General features: G+C 37.2%; 1 pseudogene; it reads left to right on the top strand.

The window, feature by feature from the left end:
* The first annotated feature begins 2,770 nt into the window (after positions 1 to 2,770).
* LOC121323456 lies at positions 2,771 to 9,625 on the top strand (annotated as a pseudogene).
* The last annotated feature ends 9,911 nt before the right edge of the window (positions 9,626 to 19,536 follow it).

The raw sequence follows: 19,536 nt of genomic DNA, 5'->3' as shown, positions 1-19,536 counted from the left end.
TTCAATAAAGTATAAATACATAACAAGGTGTTTTTTTTTTTTGTTGTTTCTGGACTTTTAGGCTAACTTAATTCATTATTTATGAGAAGAAAAAAACAAATCTAGTGAGACCTTTGAATTACACATGTCCTTGGAACAGGTTTGGATTTGTTTTATATAAGTTTTCTATTCAGAAATCATCCCATCACATCTCGGGGTTACAAAGAGGGGGGTGGGTGGGGGTGGGGTGAGCACCCGCTGGCATCCTAACCACTTTATGAAAGAGCCAAGCGTCTATGTGTGAGTTTGTCTGGAGCTTTTAAACTCATCTCAGGATCTGTACACCAGTAGTCTTTTCTTTAATAAATTATTTTAGCTGCTTGTATGTTTTCCTCATTAACAGAAACACTGCACAAAGACATTTTTATCTACATTAGGTATCAAAATATTTGTGTTCAAATTCACTGTATCAGATGTCCTGTGTCAACAGACTCGCACAAATCAACCACAATCTGCAGGTAGTGTAGTGTATCAGTTACTTTGGTTGTTTGGCAGATAAAGCAGCAGTATTATATATTTTATAGTGGTTTACCACATACAGAGAATGCTCTTTGTAAAGCATATCCTTTTCCTTCTTGGGCGACGCGCCGCGCTTCTTTGAGTGGAGAGACGTTAATGGATTTTTTGTCCACACAGTCACGAGAATGGGATGAGTCAGGGTTTTGACATCTAAAACATAAGTATCACAAGAGCTTGATTTTGGCTGTCAGCTGCTAAGACAATGGACGACATTGAGTCTGCTAAATTGTCAGCATGGATTTTTAATACAGGGAACACGTATATATCAAAAGCAATCAGATTAGCAGTTTGAATTACATTGTGAATTACATTATCGTTGCCTTCACGAAGAGCGACGTTTTAAATGTGGAAAGCTTCCTGTATAATGTAAAATGATTGGATTTAACAGATAACAAAAAATATTTCAGACCACTAAAACAGAATTTCATAATAATATTCATGGCTTTGTTTAAACTGTGAGAATCCATGGTCTTTATTTTAAAACCTTGTCAGCACAAGGACACGAGACAGCCAATAGCTTAATCATATTCTGCCTGTACACTCCCTGAGGTAACCAGCTGTGAAGAGTGAGGCCTATTGTGCTCAGACACTGCTTCTTTCAGCAGCTGATTGAAGAATTTACACACAAAGAAATAAAAGTTGCCAAAGCGACAGCTTATCGTCTCATTGAAAATGAATGGAAATAATGCAGGCAAAGCCTGATTGAACATTCCACTGCAAAATAACAATGTAATGCACTCTGCTTATAGCAGTAGTGGTTATCACAACAGTTTCCTCAAAATGTCGCTTAATGTTTAATATGTTTGCACCGCGTCATCGTGAAGGAATTAAAGAATGTATGACTACTGCCACCATGCATAAAGCCTTCACTTTCTTGCTATGATAAAGCAACGAAGCCACCTAGTGGTCAAACCCGCAACCCAGCACGGCAGGGGTTAAAAACCATCTTGGCATCACTTGATCTCACCTACCATGGGACAGCCTAAATGTGACAGCAGCATAGACTTTTTTTTTATTTGTTTACACGTGTTAACTATAGCGAACATCGCCTGTGCCAGTTCCGTATATGAACTTTTTTCTTTTTTTTTTTTTAAATCAAGAGAGACAATGCTCCATAGTCGCTGCCTACTCTCGTTATAATGATTTTGTGACATGTTCATTTTTTATTTATTTTAATCTATGTTGAATATATTTAATTACGTCCTGTGACAGACTGCAACAGAATCAGTTTTCCTATGCTTTCCCCGTGGTTATCCTATGCATTTACCATCGTTTACCCAAGTTTGTCATGTTTTACTTTAATGCGCGTTAGAATGCTTGCCTGTGCTTTCAGTGTACTTTATTACACTTTGCTGCGTTTTTATTATAGGGAAATAAATACATATTCTTATTGTTATCCCTGCTCATTCTTTATTTTAATAAACAGAAGGTTGTCCCACATTTTATTTGTTTTCTGGAAAGGCTACTTGCACACTGGAAATGTTTCACTTTCTCCCCGGATACATAAAGCAAAGACACTGGTGTGTGTGTGTGTGTGTGTGTGTGTGTGTGTGTGCGTGTGCGTGTGTGTGTGTGTGTGTGTGTGTGTGTGTGTGTGTGTGTGTGTGTGCTATTCTGCTATCAGACCATGCGTCTTTCCGTCAAAACAGGTCTAGATCACATCTTGTAATACAATACTTAACCCCTTTCCAAGATTGTGAAATCAAATCAACGTTTTGTCAGTTTGGAAAATAGCCAAGCATATGGTACATGTTAGTTGTTATTATTATTATTATTATTATTATTATTATTATTATTATTATTATTATTATTATTAGTAGTAGTAGTAGTAGTAGTAGTAGTAGTAGTAGTCGTCGTCGTAGTATTCTACACACATATTAACTCCAGTTAACGATCCACATTTTCTAGTAGCTGAGGTATATGTAGGTACCCATTTTAAGCTTTTAAAATGTTAAATAAATAAATAAAAATAAAAACAAAATTGTCCCCACTATTTTACACGAGCTCAGTTCAGTCATGCGAGGAGTAATTGCACTTGCATGCTTTTATTTTTCTTACACAAGTTCCTTTTTAATGGATGATTTCTGGACTCTCCGAGCAATCATACCAATCAAAGGCTGAAAACTCCTTGCCACCAGAGCGCGCTTGCGGTTCAGGTGTTCGCTTCACTTGTGATGGGTAATCAAGGGGACAAGTCTCAGCAAGCCGGAGGATGCAACCCGCAGAGGACAGGCTAGAGATGACTTTATTATTGATTTGTGTGACAGGCAAGTGTGTTCATATAAACATTTGTTCTCGTTAGATAAATTCAAATGCAACTTTAATAACCCCGCTGGGGCAAGCTTACAGTGCCAATGGACATAAACGTCCCAGCTGAATCTCACATGGGCAATTAAAAGTAACAACTCTATGCAACTTCGTTTTCCCAGCTTGCATATGTTTTTTTTTCTGTACAACGTTACGTTCTGTAACATCAAACTTGACTGAATTAAAGAAAAGGCCGCGGCATTTAAACACTGAAAAAAACGGCAATCGAAATGTTTTTTTTTTTTTTTTTTTTTTTTTTTTTTTCAAAGCAGTTGTACAAAACACAGCATCGACTTGCCTTTAATTGTTTTGCTGTTTCTAATTTCAGTTGCAATTAATGCAGTCTCGACCCCACGAGAAGATTATTAAATTCCGTGAAGTATGAAATTGCAGCATTGTAAACAGGCTAAATCTATTATGACACACGTTTACCTGGAGAGACCGAGCGGTGACAGGTGGAACAGAGAAATACAAGCCGAACTGTTACATTGTTGCTGGGACGCTGTGTGTTTGTTAAGAATGTAGCGCATTTATTTCAAATCCTTTCAAGCTGACCCCCCCCCCCCAGGAAAACAACAACATATGCATCTTAAAACTTAAAATAAACTTTGTTGCCTATTTTGAGTTTTAAATGTTTTACTTTTCAATACGCACACACGCACACACACACACACACACACACACACACACACACACACACACACACACACACACACATCTGTATAAACTTGTGTTTATTGTTTATGCATATGATTAATGAATGTAAAAAAGCATCCTTCAAATAGAAGCATAGTATGCTTGTATGCAGCTTATATATTATTCTGAAATCCAAGTTGCTCTCTGTTTAAAAGTTTAACAGTATTTATGTGCATATAATTTAGGAAAAAAAAGGTTTTAAAAATCTGTTATTTGGTTGTAGTCATTTTGTAATAAGCTCTGGTGTGTGGGTTTTTGGTTGTCGCCTTATGCAATACACACAATAACATGCCATCTATTCCCCTGTGGTATCCGGTGAAGTACATTGTATAGTATACCGAAGGCCTCTGTGAAAACATGCATAACGCTTTGGTAATGTTTATGGGAACCACCTTCAGACTTGGAATACGGTAAAAGCATTGGACTATTCGTCATTTTTTAAATCTTATTAAATGTTTCTACAGAGTCTACCTGTAAACTTAAAGCAAAATTCAATTTAAATGGATTTAAAGACAACGAAAAGAAAAAGGTGATCGTTGGGGGAATGTTTCCAATACATTACAGATTGGCTGCTTCAAATGCATCATGTACTTCAATGCCGGTGTCTGTTGCTTGTGAGGGGTGAGAATTAAAACTGTTTATTTCTAACTTGACAGAGCGCTGAATGTTTTTTTTGTTTGTTTGTTTGATTTTTTTTAACTATTTATTTATTTATTTTTGGTAAAATATCGATTTTAGTTCGCTTTAGTTTGTCTGTGGTTCAAATGTTTGCCTTTGTAAAATACTAATTGTACACATTCATCTATATAATTTAGGGACTATAATATTTTTATGAAGATATCACACAAGTTTTCTTACGTCTGATAATTAATACATTGATGTTAAATATTATTTATGTATAATATTTTATGTTAATCCTTATATAGTTATATAGATGTAAATTAAACTTCAATCACAAATTGAACTTGTTCAGTTGAAGTTTGTTAAAGACATCTTCAAAATATTGAAAAACAAATATCCTATAATAATTAGGATTTAGGATATTACAAACTTATTTAACAAGAACCTAATTTCATTATGTTTGTATTGTTTTTACTGGTGTCAATAGGGACATCATATAAATAACTTACATGTTCAGACAATTAAAATATACCCTATTGTTTGTGTGTGTGTGTGTGTGTGTGTGTATATATATATATATATATATATATATATATATATATATATATATTAGTGTCATGTAGTATAGTCAATAAAAATGTCCACGTGTATGTTTTTATACTATACTGTGCCTTCTATGACAGTACACCACCTAGTGGAGCAATCTGGTCATTGCTGGTCTGATCATCAATGGTGGGATAAGTGAGACATTTCGAATGTAACCAATGGTATTCTTTCCTATGTCTTTCACAATACCCAGTGCCAGAAAGAGCATTATTTATGCATTTATTTATTTATTTATTTATTTATCTATTTATTTATTGACAAGCAGCTTCTTAGAACTATGGGGTTATATTCACAACACTTTAACTTGGAGGTCATTTAAAGTTATTAAAATAAAATAAGGTTTGATATTCATGAACAAACTGTGTAAAATAAATAAATAGGTTTCTAGTGTGTTTTATGTCTTGTCAGTTGCCTGGCAGAAATAACAACACATTTTGTTCCTAGTCTGTCACTACGTAGAGACAGAGCACAATCTGAAGACAACCTAATGCTTATCTATCATTGGATGAGGAGGTGCAAGTACATACAAACAGCTGACGACATAAATGCCTAACCCAGGGCCCTCTAGTGATCACTTAGAAAATTGATAATATTCATATCCAATAGCAGTATAATTAAAAGTAATCTTTAATGCCAGCTATTTTCCATTTATATCTGTTTTGAGAAGACACATTTGGCATACATCATTTTATGTAAGGCCTTATATAACCCACACCTTTATTCCCCAGGGGTTCCTAATAATTAATTTCAGTGTGACATTCATGTGTTTCTTCGTTAGGCAAACCGTACGATTTTATTTGTGTCCCCACAGATTCAATTACAGGACATTTCAGTGGGTACAGACCATGAGATTTGCCATAGATGAGATCAATAAAAGAGAGGTCATCCTTCCAAACACAGACCTGGGATAGTGATCTACGATTCATGCTTCACAATCTCCAAAGCTGTGGAAGGAACCCTTACCACCTGACAGGACAGGATGAGTCTGTGCCCAACTATAGATGCAGCTCAGGGGCTCCATTAGCAGCCCTGCTAGGAAATGGGGGTCTGCCCTTTCTATTGACACAGCCAGGATCCTAGGGCTCTACTACTCCCCCCAGGTATTATATACACAGCTTTGATAAAACTGAGAAGCTGCTGGTGAATACAGATTGTGGGACTCAAATAAAATGTGAATGTTTTTCAGCTTGATACAGACCTTAAAAGTGTACAGACTCAGGGTGCAAGGTGATTGTCATGCTGTTCAGCTGGATCTAAAAGCAGACTGGTAAAAGATAGAAAGAGGATGCTCTGGGGAAAGTGAACAGTGTCAGTCTAACGCATAGCAATTTAATATAGAAGATTTAGTGCTGATTCTTTAATCCACTATATTACATAGACTTTTTTTTCCCCCATCGATTCCAAAGAAAATCCCAAGCAAGTCACTTAATCACCTTGTGCTCTGTCTTTTGGGTGAGACATTGTTGCATAGTTCACACACCCTAGTCTCATATCTGGTAAAGAGCTTTGTGATGGTGGTCCACTATGAAAGGTGCTATATAAAATAAATATTCTTCTTCTTATTTATTATATAGGAATTGTAAAGATAATTTGTCCCAGGAGGGAAAATTCAACTGAATGTTTTTGTTTCTAGGTCAGTTATGGCTCCTCCTGTACAGTTCTGAGTGACAAATTCCAGTTCCCCTCTTTTCTTCGGACAATCCCAAATGACGACTTCCAGTCCAAGGCCATGGCAAACCTGGTTGTTTATTTCGGGTGGACCTGGGTGGGAACCATAGCAGCCAATGATGACTATGGAAAATGCAGCATCAAACTGTTCAAGGAAGAGGTGGAGAAGGCTAGGGTTTGCATTTCCTTCTCAGAGACCCTTCCCAAGCTGTATTCCAGAGAAACGATCCTCAACATAGTGGAAACTGTCATGCAAGCTACAGCCGACTTCGTTGTTGTGTTTGCTGCTGACATGGACCTCTCTCCACTGATAGAAGAGCTCATTATCCACAACATCACTGAGAAAGCCTGGATTTGTAAGTGAAGCCTGGGTGACATCTGCTTTGATCTCTAAACCAGAATACTATTCAGCTCTTGGAGGGACTCTAGATTTTGCCATTCGGAGAGCCCAAATTCAAAATCTTAAAGAATACCTCTTTAATATTACCCCCTTTGAATCACTTGATCCTTTAAAAGGTGAGTTTTGGCAGCGAGCTTTCAACTGTACACTGGAGGAGATGCATGCTGTTGAAAACATTTATACATCCACAGCCAGTGATAACATGACTAACACAAGATTACATGCCATTGACCCCATTGCTAGCCATCTGTGAACAGGTCTGGAAGAACTGGACAAAATCAATCATTCTGATGTATCTCAGCTGAGACTCACTTAAGTGTTTATAAATCAATATACACTGTGGCACACGCTCTTCATGACATGGAGACATGCATCCCAGGAGAAGGGCCATTCACTGGTCAGACCTGTGCCAACATTTCAGATTTTGCACCCTGGCAGATAATTGAAACATTTTTCATACTGAAAATCAAAGAAATACCACTTTTACTTTCACCCATTCCTAGCAAATTAAAAAAACCCACAAACACTGTTTTTTGCTGCAGTGAAAGTACAGCAATGACTCAACCTGGAAAAGGGAAGGCTTTAAAATCCATTTTCTTACACCCACCCCCGTCCCATCCCGTCCCGTCCCGTGCCATCCCTTTTTTTTTTCTGTTGAGCATCTTACACACAGATATTTAAGAAAATGTTATTAATGAAAAGAAAATGTGTTTAAGCCTTTTAGCTGACATTGTTTATGTTTTTAGTCTTTGCTTAAAAGAATGTGCAAAACAGGTTTTTCATTTAATTCCATAGTTTATTTAATGCAATTACAAATTTGTATATTTTTATAAGAAACGTGCACTTAGCAGGAACACTGCGCTGGATGACGAGGTCGTCTCTTTTAGCAACGAAGGTGATGTGACTGCAGTATATGACATCTTGAACTGGCAGAGGAACCCGGACGGCACCATCTCATATGTGGAAATAGGACAATACAACAGTACTGCACGTGCAGGCTCCGAGATGACCATTAACAATGGTTCCATTGTGTGGATGAGTGATAAAGTGCAGGTTGGTCCATGCTGCAGCGGGGGTGTCTGTCCACTTTAACACAGGATTACATTTCAAACTTTTCAGACTTCAAATTGCCCTTCTGGTCTTTACTGTCAAGGGGAGCCTGTCTGCTGTTTCGACTGCATTCCCTGTGCTGACGGAGAAATCTCCAATGAAACACTGTAGAACACGGTGTAAATGAGGCTGCTCAAATACTGTTCCCTGTTCTTCGTTTTATTGATACACAAAAAAATATGTCAACTTTAAAAGCAGATTTAGAACCTGCACATTACATTTACCCACGGGTTACACAGGCACAGATCTCCCATTCATTTTATGTTAGACATTCCGGTGTGGTTATGGTGCTGATCCTCTGTTTTGATAGCAAGGTCTTTGCAGTCGCACGAGAGCAGTGCTGTCCTGTTTATTCTGTGCTATGCGAGTGCACGAGTGGAGCTGAGTGTTAAATTCCTCCAGTGTTGACAATCCCTCTCCCAGGAGTGCTGAATTAATTGGCATGCCAATTAATTAACAAAAGCCAGGATTAACAACTTTAGCCCAAGTCTTATTTCCAACATATATATATATATTTTTTTTTAATTGAACCAATTAAACCTCCAGGCAGATACAATATCAATACATTTTCTCATCATACTTGTTAATCTGGTATAGAATGGCCCTCCAGGACCAGAGTTGCATGTACTGTGAAAATAAGTCTGAAATTGAAGGTCTGTTTAATATGTTGTGTGTGTTTTTTTTTGTCAACAGATTCAAGGGAATGCATTCAGTAGGGAAGCCTGCATGGCAAAGGAAATTGAGTTTCTGGCATACGATGAAGCCCTGGGAATTACTTTAATAGCTGTGTCAGCCTTTGGGCCCTGTATTGCTATTGCCATTGCTGTCATATTCTTAGTCTATAGAAACACTGCCCTGGTGAGAGCCAATAATGCAGTGTTAAGCTTCATCCAGTTTTCACTGGTCATTACCTTCCTCAGCTTGATCATCTTCGTGGGAGAGCCAGTGAAGTGGTCCTGTATGACCAGACAGGTGTCCCTCGCACTGGGGTTCTGCGTTTGCCTTTCCTGTATTATAGGAAAGACCATTGTGTTAATGTTTACTGCCAGGGCAGCAAAATCAAAAAACCCAGAGAAAACCAGCAGCGAGCCAATCAAACCCATCCACCAGAGGATCATTGCCCTTACTTGCATTCTGATCCATGCTTGCGCATGCATGGTGTGGCTGGTCCTCGCTCCCCCTTACCCTGTAAAGAACACAGTGCCTCAGAACATCAAGATCCTTCTGGAGTGCGACAAGGGCTCCATCATAGTCATATGTTGTATCTTTGGCTACGATGTGTTGCTAGCCCTGCTGGGTTTTGTTTTCACCTTCATGGCCCGCAAACCTCCAGAAAATTTTAACGAAGCCAAGTTTGTGACTTTTGGAATGCTGGTGTTCTTCATAGTCTGGATTTCCTTTGTCTCTGCGTACTTGAGTACCAGGGGGAAATTCATGGTCGCTGTTGAGATATTTGCTATTTTGGCCTCAAGTTTTGGCTTGCTGGCCTGCATCTTTATCCCTAAATTTTACATCATCTTACTGAAACCAAAAACAAACACAGAGGCTTTAGTGAGAAGTAAGCCCAAAACGAATGATACGAGTGCTCCAGGCACCTCAGCTTCCATTACCAGTGAACTAAACAGCACAACCGTTTCTACTGTCTCCTTAGACGAGTGAACCTGGTTTGCTGGTAATCTCTCAGGCGGTGGTTCTTTGAATCACCTTTAAGGGTTGAAAATAGTGAATGATACTTAATTAAAATGATATAATACCAATCTGAAATAACTGTAACTGCTTAAAAAAATGTAATTTAAATAAGTAATGCATAACGTTTGTAAACTATTTTTAATTGTTATTACTGCTTCTAATTTAAATAGTAATGCATAGGTTTTATATCTATCTATCTATCAATATTTGTTATCTGTCCATATGACAATTTACCAGTCTTTTTTTTTTTTTTAATGCCCCTTAGGAGATGTAATTCACTTTTAAATAATCTATTACTGTGTGTCACTGTATATGATTGCAAATATAAAATTGGAAGGAATAAAGATTATATTTAACTTAATTTTAAAAAAATCTATAAAGAAAAAAAATCAAATTTGTACATTAAGCTTATTTGTTTCAACTTCACTGAAAATAAAGCTGATTCTTATAGTCATGTACTAGTTAAAAAAAAAGATAGTGTCAGAATAAACTGGTTATGGGGTTTAACCATCATATTATGCATTTGTATGTATTAGCAAAATAAAGCTCTGAGAGATTTGGTCACTAACTCAGTGACAGTGTTAGCGGCACACAGTATTAATATAATGACTGGTAGCTGGCACAGGTCACAGTATTGCGCTATTATTGGAACTGTAAGATGAAGTAAGATGTGAGAGAAAGCCCTGTGCATATACAGTCTTGTACCACTGTAGCACATGTAGTTTTGGGTAGACAGAACAACCAGGTATACAATCGGGTATGATGAACTGCATGGCTTCTGAATCGTTGTGTGGGGTGTAACGCTGAAGATACGCACACGTGGACTGATTCAGTGGTGTTCTACTAATTGTACAGAGGAGGCTTCCCATGTGTGTAGAGTGTATATTGTCAGGGGGATTGACGTGCCCTGGACTCGGTCCATATGAACAGCTATGTGTTCTCATTGTTACAAAATAATATCAATAATACATCTGCACGTGACACATACATCTGTCCAACTCTTTCCAATGGACAGGAGATTCTGTTGCCCTCTATGGGATCATTAGAAAAAATGTTCCACTTTATAGCTAAACCACCTTCTTCTTCTTCTTCTTCTTCTTCTTCTTCTTGAATGATTGATAAATTATTGCATCAGTTTAGTTTCCCAGATTATGAATACAATAAACTGAGTGTGTTGCAGTCTTGATGCTACATAACCAGGTTACAGATTATCAGGGAAGCCACGGAAGCCATATCCGTCCAGCCATTAAATAATTCAATAATGAACATTGTTTGTTTTTAATACTTTTTCTAATGAATTGATTTTTTTTTTTTAATTCACTGTTAGATTTTTATTTATTTTTTTAACTGAAATTGTATGTAGACAATCTATCTAACCAGGGGCAGATTAAATAGCACTGACACTTAAATCAAACAAGACACTCTTTTTTTGTTAATTTAAAATTGTTCACCCAGCTTAAATACTACATGAGCTATGAACATGCTTTCCCCTAATGCTGAGTATTATTGTACTTGAAGTGCCCTGGTCTGTGACAGTCATCTGGCTGCCTGTAGCCGGTGGTCTGCATTGCTTAAAGTGCTGACATGGTATTGTAAAGATAAAAAGTCACAAGAGGAACAGGTCGGGAAGGATACCTGTCAACTGGGCCAATGTGGCACTAGACCCACACATTATATGTGACTCGCACTGAAACGAGTTTCTCTGTACCAGACAGGCAAGTTAGTTTTTGGGAAAGAAACAGAACAGGTCATAACCATCCAATTCCATAGAAGGGTGTCAGTGCTATTTCTTGTTAGTAGTCAGTCCATTTGACTAATTCTAACAACAAATACTGAAAATAGTAATTGAAAGATGTCAGATTTCTTTCAGTTTGGTGTGGGCATCATTCTATCTCCAGCAGGCATGAAAATTCCTCAGAAAATCAATCTCTTTTCTGGCTATTGGTACAAAACATGAACCTATTACTGGTCACAATTCATCTCAAGCTTCCCTCGCCAACCTTATGTACTGCTATTTCATTTTATGAAAAAAAAAAACCTGCAAGGTTCAATTAATCATTATTGTGAACTAATACCATTTCAGAGAAAAAGCACTAGCATGTTGAAATTGCTTCTGAATAAGACCTCTGACAGGATATATTCCACTCCCTGATTGTAGATATTAAACCAGTAGTGCTAAAAAAAAGAAGGGACAAAGGTTCAAATACTGAACAGTACAGAAAGGCTAATGATATACTATTCTGTTATATATATATATAGCCCATGATGCTTATCCTGAGAGCTTGTTTACGTTACCGTGGTAACAAATAACTCAAACCACTGTGAATTTAGTTCTGCTGCCATTCCTGTCTTCACCTGAGAGAATCAGCCATTAGACTTTCTATTTTACAGAAAGCAGCTTTTCAATGAGATTATTGTAGAAGTCGTTGCTAACAGTTAATGAATACTGATAAAAAACACTTGGCATACACTGAGTTTTAACTGCAAGTAAATAACCAAGCACGTTCCTCTGCTGTGATACAGATCATCATACCACAACATTATGCCCAGTTAAACTAATATAAAGAATGAAGAACTGTATTAATCAATAATCAACAAGGCTTAAAGGGCAAGGCAGTCATATGCAGTTCATTCAAAACAAGGTGATAAAATGTTGTAATTACAACAATTGGTCACTAAATGGCACTGTTTGCTATGCAAAATTCATATTAGAAGTACATATTAATACAAGCAATCGCTTAAGGAGGATTTAATTAATTAAAATATTCAACCATAGTTGTATATTATAATCATTCAATCAACTAATTAATCAATGCATCACCCAATCAATGAACAAAACCAGAAGTGAAATTCTGAAGCCTAAAATAAGCACCTGATTCATAGCTACATTGCATCATGTATGTATGAAATTGGGTCGCCAATCCTGGTCCTGGAGGGCCAGTGTCCCTCCTCGTTTTTCTTCCTACTGTACCCTAAATTAATTCATTGGTCCAATTAAGTAATTTAGGGCACAGTTGGAACAAAAACCAGGAGGGACACAGACCCTCCGGGGCCAGGATTGGAGACCCAAGAGCATTCATGCTTATTTTTTATTAAGGTAATTGCATGTTTGTTTCGTGGAAAATCTAATCATGAAGCTTGGATACTTTTTTTATTATTATTATTATTATTATTTATTATTATTATTATTATTATTATTATTATTATTATTTTATTTTATTTATTTTATTTTTTTTACAAAAACACATTAAACAGTTTTAAAATAATACACATATGACTAAGCTATTTCCTGTGTTTGTTACGTTTCCTATGTTTAGTAAACACATTTCATTTTCCTATACATTTCCTCATTTGCAATATATTATTGTAACATTTTCATTAAGCACCTTCTCCCCGATTATTTTTTCAAATGACTGTACTCGTTTCTTTTCAGCATTTTTAAATAGCTTACGGTTGTGTTTTTTATTGTTTATAGATGAGAACTGGGGAAGTTAAATTATGACAGGATTTGCTCACATACACAATGCTTTGTGTCTTCCAGCATGTTTCTAATGTGCTTAATTTTAATCAACAGTACGCATATTTCTGTCTATTGGGGGTACGTTTAGTCTAATTCGTCTGTTTTGCTGAAAGGGCTCTATACAACGTGTTGTACTTTTTTTCTAGCCTCCTACTACTCAAACCAATACAATATTGTGAAATTTTTCCATACCATTTAATGCAATAAAACAATTTAAGATTCTAGATAGGTACCGTAGGCTGCATTATTAAACTATAGGTCTACTCTTCATTTATACTGTAATGTTGAGATGATTGAGCACTTTTCGTCTGACATTTTCTGCAATAAAACACGCGGCCACTAGAGAGCAGCTCTACAGAAATGTGGGGATTATGATAGTGGATATATTTGTTTTATTCTTGAACATCTACCAGCTCTTAAAAAATATCAATTTATAAATGACAGATTAACGCCCATACCAGGATATAGTTATCTAAAAAATAATATTGTATTACAATAATATTGACTATTCTCTCTCTCTCTCTCTCTCTCTCTCTCTCTCTCTCTCTCTCTCTCTCTCTCTCTCTCTCTCTCTCTCTCTCTCTCTATATATATATATATATGCTAAAATAGAAAGTACTGTCTACATCCTCTTAGAAGATAGCATATTATAAAGAAAAGGGTGTTGACTATGTTTCAATAAGGCCTCTATGTAAAGCAATTTAAAGATATGAAGAGAATGGGAATGTTTTCATTATCACAGGAGGTTTTAGATATTGTTTAAATTCTGAATTACTGAACAATGTATTATTGTGTTAAGCTCTGCAAATATAATTAGATATCAGGCACTAATAATGGGGTGTGCTGCTTGTTTTCCTTTTAAATGGCATCTTTTACATGGCATTTATTGACATAAAGCCTTTCTTAATTAATAGAAAGGGAGGCATCAACATTTTGAGGACCACTGACTGATAGTAATGCAGCATGATTGGTTTCACATAATATTTACAAGACCACAACCTTTACCCCTTTGACCCCAAGATCCTGATTCCAGACAGAATTAATCTATTCATTTTCAGAATTTATAAGGAACAGCTCTTATATTGGTGTGTTGGTAGACTACAAGTGGAGTCTTTTCAGCAAAACTGAAAAATAGCTTCCCATAAGTGAACTCTATAGTATTATATATATAGATATATATATATATATATATATATATATATATATATATATATATAGAGATAGAGAGAGAGATAGAGAGAGAGAGAGAGAGAGAGAGAGAGAGAGAGAGAGAGAGAGAGAGAGAGAGAGAGAGAGAGAGAGAGAGAGAGGCGAGCGCTCCAAGGTGGATAATGTATTATTATTATTACTATTATTAATGCTTAACTAGTACTTTAAAAAGCAGATGGTCTAGTTTTTACAAATCAATGTTGATAAAAGATGTTCAGAATACAGTTATTGTCAATGCTGCTTGCTGCTGGACAGGTGAACAGAGTAAGGAAAGTTCAGCTCACTGCAAGGTCCTGGTATAAATGTTTTAAGAGGCTTATTTTAAGCGATGATGTGTGACTCTTGAGCATAAGTTTTGCATGTTTCATAGGCTTTGTCTGGAGTTACTTGACTTCAGTGACAGGCTGTTCATCATCGCCCAGGAGACTAAAGTAAACACTCTTGCATTACACAAAATTGTTAAAGATCAAACCTATGCATCTATTTATTTTATTCCACTACAGCAGTTGGTATTGTAAAGAAAAATACATTTAAAAAGGGCACATTTTGTCATTGTGAAAGGCATTGAACTGGCAGCATCGGATAGTGTGCTGGCTGTCAAATCACTGGCATCTGTGTTGAGATGTTTTGCTCAGGTTTCCTAAGGGCATATATTTTAATACTGATGGTAGCATCAGGAATAATGGATAGTCTCTGTCCTCATTTCACAGATTTAAAAACAGTATATAAACAAGATTAATAGTCCTGTCTGTCAACATAGGGTTAGATTTTATTTATCTGCAGAACTGAACATTCAAAGCTTGCTTTATTGCTGCACATCTAATGGTGAACTTAACGTAATTGTCTTGTACACATGTGCATTGTGTTTCTACAGCACTTTCATAAAGGCCAGCCAGAACACAGGACACTTTTAAAGCAAGACTGGATTAAAACCCTTACAGACATAGCGACAGGGGTGTTCCATTACTGTGTGGGTATCCACGAGAGAACTATAGACAGAGGGTATGTAGTTGAAACACCACTATGGTGCCCAGGTTTTATTTATTTAAAGGCAGTTGCAGTGGTTGGTGACCACCACAAGGGTACCAGCAACAGTAGCCCTATAGTGCAAAAGGATTTCACAATCCACAGAATACAGAATACTTCAAAAACAGCTAAGAAATAAAAGGTGGCCAAGCTCAGACCGGTGCACTACTCCCGCTACACAGGGAGGTCCTGCACCAGGAACTTTCTTTCTAACCTAAATTAAATAAATTGTGGTGGGATTAAACTCCCCCTAAATGAATCTCTACATAACCGTGGCAGTTACCCCAGTATACACACAGTGATTACCTGAAGCTCATCCTGGTTGCATACACGGTCGGTCGGTCGGTCGGTCGGTCGGTCGGTCGGTCGGTCGGTCGGTCGGTCGGTCGGTCGGTCGGTCGGTCGGTCGGTCGGTCGGTCGGTCGGTCGGTCGGTCACCCTGCCTATGAACATAGCCTTCTTTGGAGAGCAAAGAAGCTGCCTTTCCAGACTCTTTTTAAAGGCAGGTGAGCAGGTTTAATTGATTGTCAATTCTTCAATTGGCACCTGGCCACCTGCTGCACATTCCTTTCAATTATACAGGGAAAGGAGTCTAATCTCCCAGCCCTGCCATAACTAATCAAACAAAAACACATTTTCTTTACCAACCACCACCAGTGTACACTATTTACAGGGGCAGGCCTCCACCCGCCACAGATTAAAATGTGGTCTAATCTGCACTTGATTTCGCATGGTGTTAATAATCCGCTCTAACTTTGCAGCTGGTTGTTTTCAATTGAATGAGCTTTTCAGCTTTCTAGGTCAGTAACACTTGTCTTCCCAGCACAGGAGTTTGACTTTGTAAGAGGCGTCACAGATACCTCTGTGGAAAGCTTTCTGTTATTTCTTTAAGACCTTGTTACATGAGGATCTGGTTACAGCTTTGCACCCAGGATAAGGTTATATAAGAGGGAAGAAGGACCAGCACAGGACAAATTTAACCAACAAAGTACTTGATGACTGTAACTCAGTGCTGAGTGGTGCTGTCTTCCCCAGCAGCCTAGTAAAGAATGTTCGCAGCTCGAAACGTGTCTGCAGGAAGGGGTCCTGATGACCTCACGAAGTCAAGGAAGCACTCTGTTGTTTCAGTTACCAGCAAGTCCCTGAAGAATGCCCACGAAACCCGGAGTAATGGCACTGCCCAGGTGCAGCAAAGGGTCCGGAGGCATGCCCTCATCCGTGAGCTGGAGATGAGCTGGTATTTAAAAATCTTTGATTTGTCACGTGAGGAAACCACAGCCTTCAAGACTGGAATGCTGTACCGGTGAGATTTTCAAATTGGACTAACATTTTATTATACTTAAGGTTTTTTTTTTTTTTTTATTTTATTTTATTGTATTTAATTCATTTTTTTGTAAGTGTGAAAAAATTGGCAGTTAAATTTGCAGTTAAATTAATCTTTCAATACAGAAAGCCCCAAATGTGGAATAAACTGAACTGGTTGAAAGTTATGAATAGAAGGAAAATTGGGAAATGTATTTTTGCTGGTGAATAACTATACCAATTCTTTGGTTGTGTGCAATTTGTAGATTAGAGCTTCGCTGCTGATATCCTTTTATCTCACATTGTTGTTAGCTTGTTCTGAGAGACTGTGATTTATTAAAAATTTGCACATAATCATTCCCAGCAACAAGTAGATTCATAATTTGATCAATTAAATGTCTTTCACCGGTAAAGCTGGCTTGTTAGTGTTTTTTGCTATTTTTCTGTTGAAAGGGGAAAAAATTACATTAAAATCTATACACAGCATAGCACTTAACTTAATTATTAGTTATGGTGCCTTTTTATAAGGGCCCTGAGTAAAAAATGCTGAGGCAAGTGGGGGTTTAATAATATCTAATTATTATATTTTGAATTTAGCTTGTGATTTTGCTTCATCCCCATTTACGTGACGTGATGCATGCATTGGTAAATTTATCACATTTTCATACATGCTAAAAACACTGGCATGCTAACAAATGTGCACCATATACATAATGGGGGTTATATACTTGCTGTATATATTTGATCCACGTGTGTAAAAAGTAAAGATTAAGCTGTCGGCAATTTCCTATGGATGTTCAGAAGATTGCAGTGACTGGTCTGATATGCTTAGTTAAATACTAGCTGTCATTCTTCATCGTCTCTTTTCTTTACAAGATATTTATTAAGCATCTTCCCTGCCTGTTAGGATCTTATCTAGAGTCATAAACTCACCCCAGTTCAGTAAAATTAGGGGTAGTTATGGTTAGAATCGATCCACTTACCCTTGCAGTGGGGGGAATTAGTTTTGTTACAAGCAATGAAGTGTCGATATTTTCTGTTGGAAAACTAATGCTAAACAATGACAGTGGAAATGGAACAGTTTTATGGAGGGAATCCAGAGCTTTTTTAAATTAGCATAGAATTATTTTAACCCATCAAGAACCAAAAAATGTTTCGTCTAATTATGGACACATGACCTGGCTTTATCTTTTTGCCTATTTTGATATTTTTTTTGGGGACATTTTACAGAAACTTGCTTTCGGTTGATCTTTTGTATTTTATGATGGCTACGCTTTCCTTCTCGATGCATACCAATCTCTCAGGCAAGCAGCTTCCTGCTAAATGATCCACGCCCACTATCTCCTGGGAAATAGCCGTCCCTAATCCTACGTCAGAGGTGTCAGTCTGCAGGATACAGTGTAAGAGTCAATTTACGCATTCATGTATTTAAATTTTGGAGCCAATTTAAAAACCTGTCCTGTCTCAAGTGTGTACAGTGTGGCTCTTTACATTTCTGAAACTGCCCTTTTTAATTAGGGGTGGGGGTGAATTTTAGAAAAGAAAGGCAGGTAAAGGTAAACGTGTATAATGCGGGAGGCTATCCTTCTACAGCCGGCAAGAAGGGTTTTAGTACACAACGTTTGTTTCTCTTCCTTTATATACTGCTTTACTAGCAAAGAAACAAAAAACAAAAACAAAAAAAACGGTGACTTCCATGTTAAAAAAAGTTAACTGAAAACCGTAAAGCACAAAACACGTTAAATTGTGTGACCTGGCAGGCGTTTGTTTGCGCAAATATCCCTCTTGAAAAATTGGACAACCAAGAGTTAGATAAATTCTTCAGACTGAGTGTAGAAAATGGTGGAGTGATTCCTTCATCAGCCCAGCTGAGACATTAATTCTTACCTAAAGTTGCAAAGTATCAAAAGCAGGAGATTATGGAATTGGTAAAACGGTCTGGTTGCTTGTCGGTGGTTACTGTTGAGTGGACTGATGCACAACATCAGTATGGGTTACACATTGTATTTGTTTTGCAAGGTCTAAATGGTGAATATGCACCTGATAAAGAACTGAAAGCTGCCCTTGCAGATACACTTTACCTACAGGCTGTTAATTAGAACACCGTTTCACAAGCTACTGTGCATAGGGCCCCCAAAACATGGGTTAACATATGGCTCCCTTGCTTTTTAATCTGGCCCAGACTATGACTGTCCCACACCTTCTACTGTGAAGACCAGATGATTTCATGCTATCTCATTCTGGCTGCATTGTGCTTTATTTTTATCTGGAGTCGGAGTGTGTTAATGTCTTGCTGTCAGCAGAGTTCAGTTCCTTAATGTGATAAGATTAGGAAGACTGTTTTATATCTGACAAATTCCAATAGATGAAGGGCCCAAATTACAACTCTGACCAAAGGTTTTGCGTCGCCCTATAGAATTTAACGTCATAAAGTCGGGTGAAACCTGATGAATAGTGTAACATAAAGTTAACATGTTGAATTGCATACATTTGTAGTTTTCCACATATTTAACAGAAAACTGACAAATTGAAAACTAACATTTTAAAATCTAACATGAAGTACTGTACTACTGCTATGGCTTTCAGGTAGACTTGCAAAATAATGTTGTTGTTTCTTTGGATCTTTTATTTAACATCATGTAGTCAAGGAAACTACAAAATGGTATCGCAAGTCTACACAGAGGTGTATAATTCAGTATGTTAACGTAACATTCAGCAGGTTTCATTTGACTTTATGAAGCAAAAATGAGTTGATTCTACAGGGTGATGCAAAACGTTTGGCCACAGCTGTATGTGTTTTCCAGGTTTTCAAATGAATTTCTTA

The sequence above is a fragment of the Polyodon spathula genome, chromosome 11, assembly GCF_017654505.1.
Source record: "Polyodon spathula isolate WHYD16114869_AA chromosome 11, ASM1765450v1, whole genome shotgun sequence".
Classification (NCBI taxonomy): domain Eukaryota; kingdom Metazoa; phylum Chordata; class Actinopteri; order Acipenseriformes; family Polyodontidae; genus Polyodon; species Polyodon spathula.
This window is presented reverse-complemented; position numbering and strand designations above follow the sequence as displayed.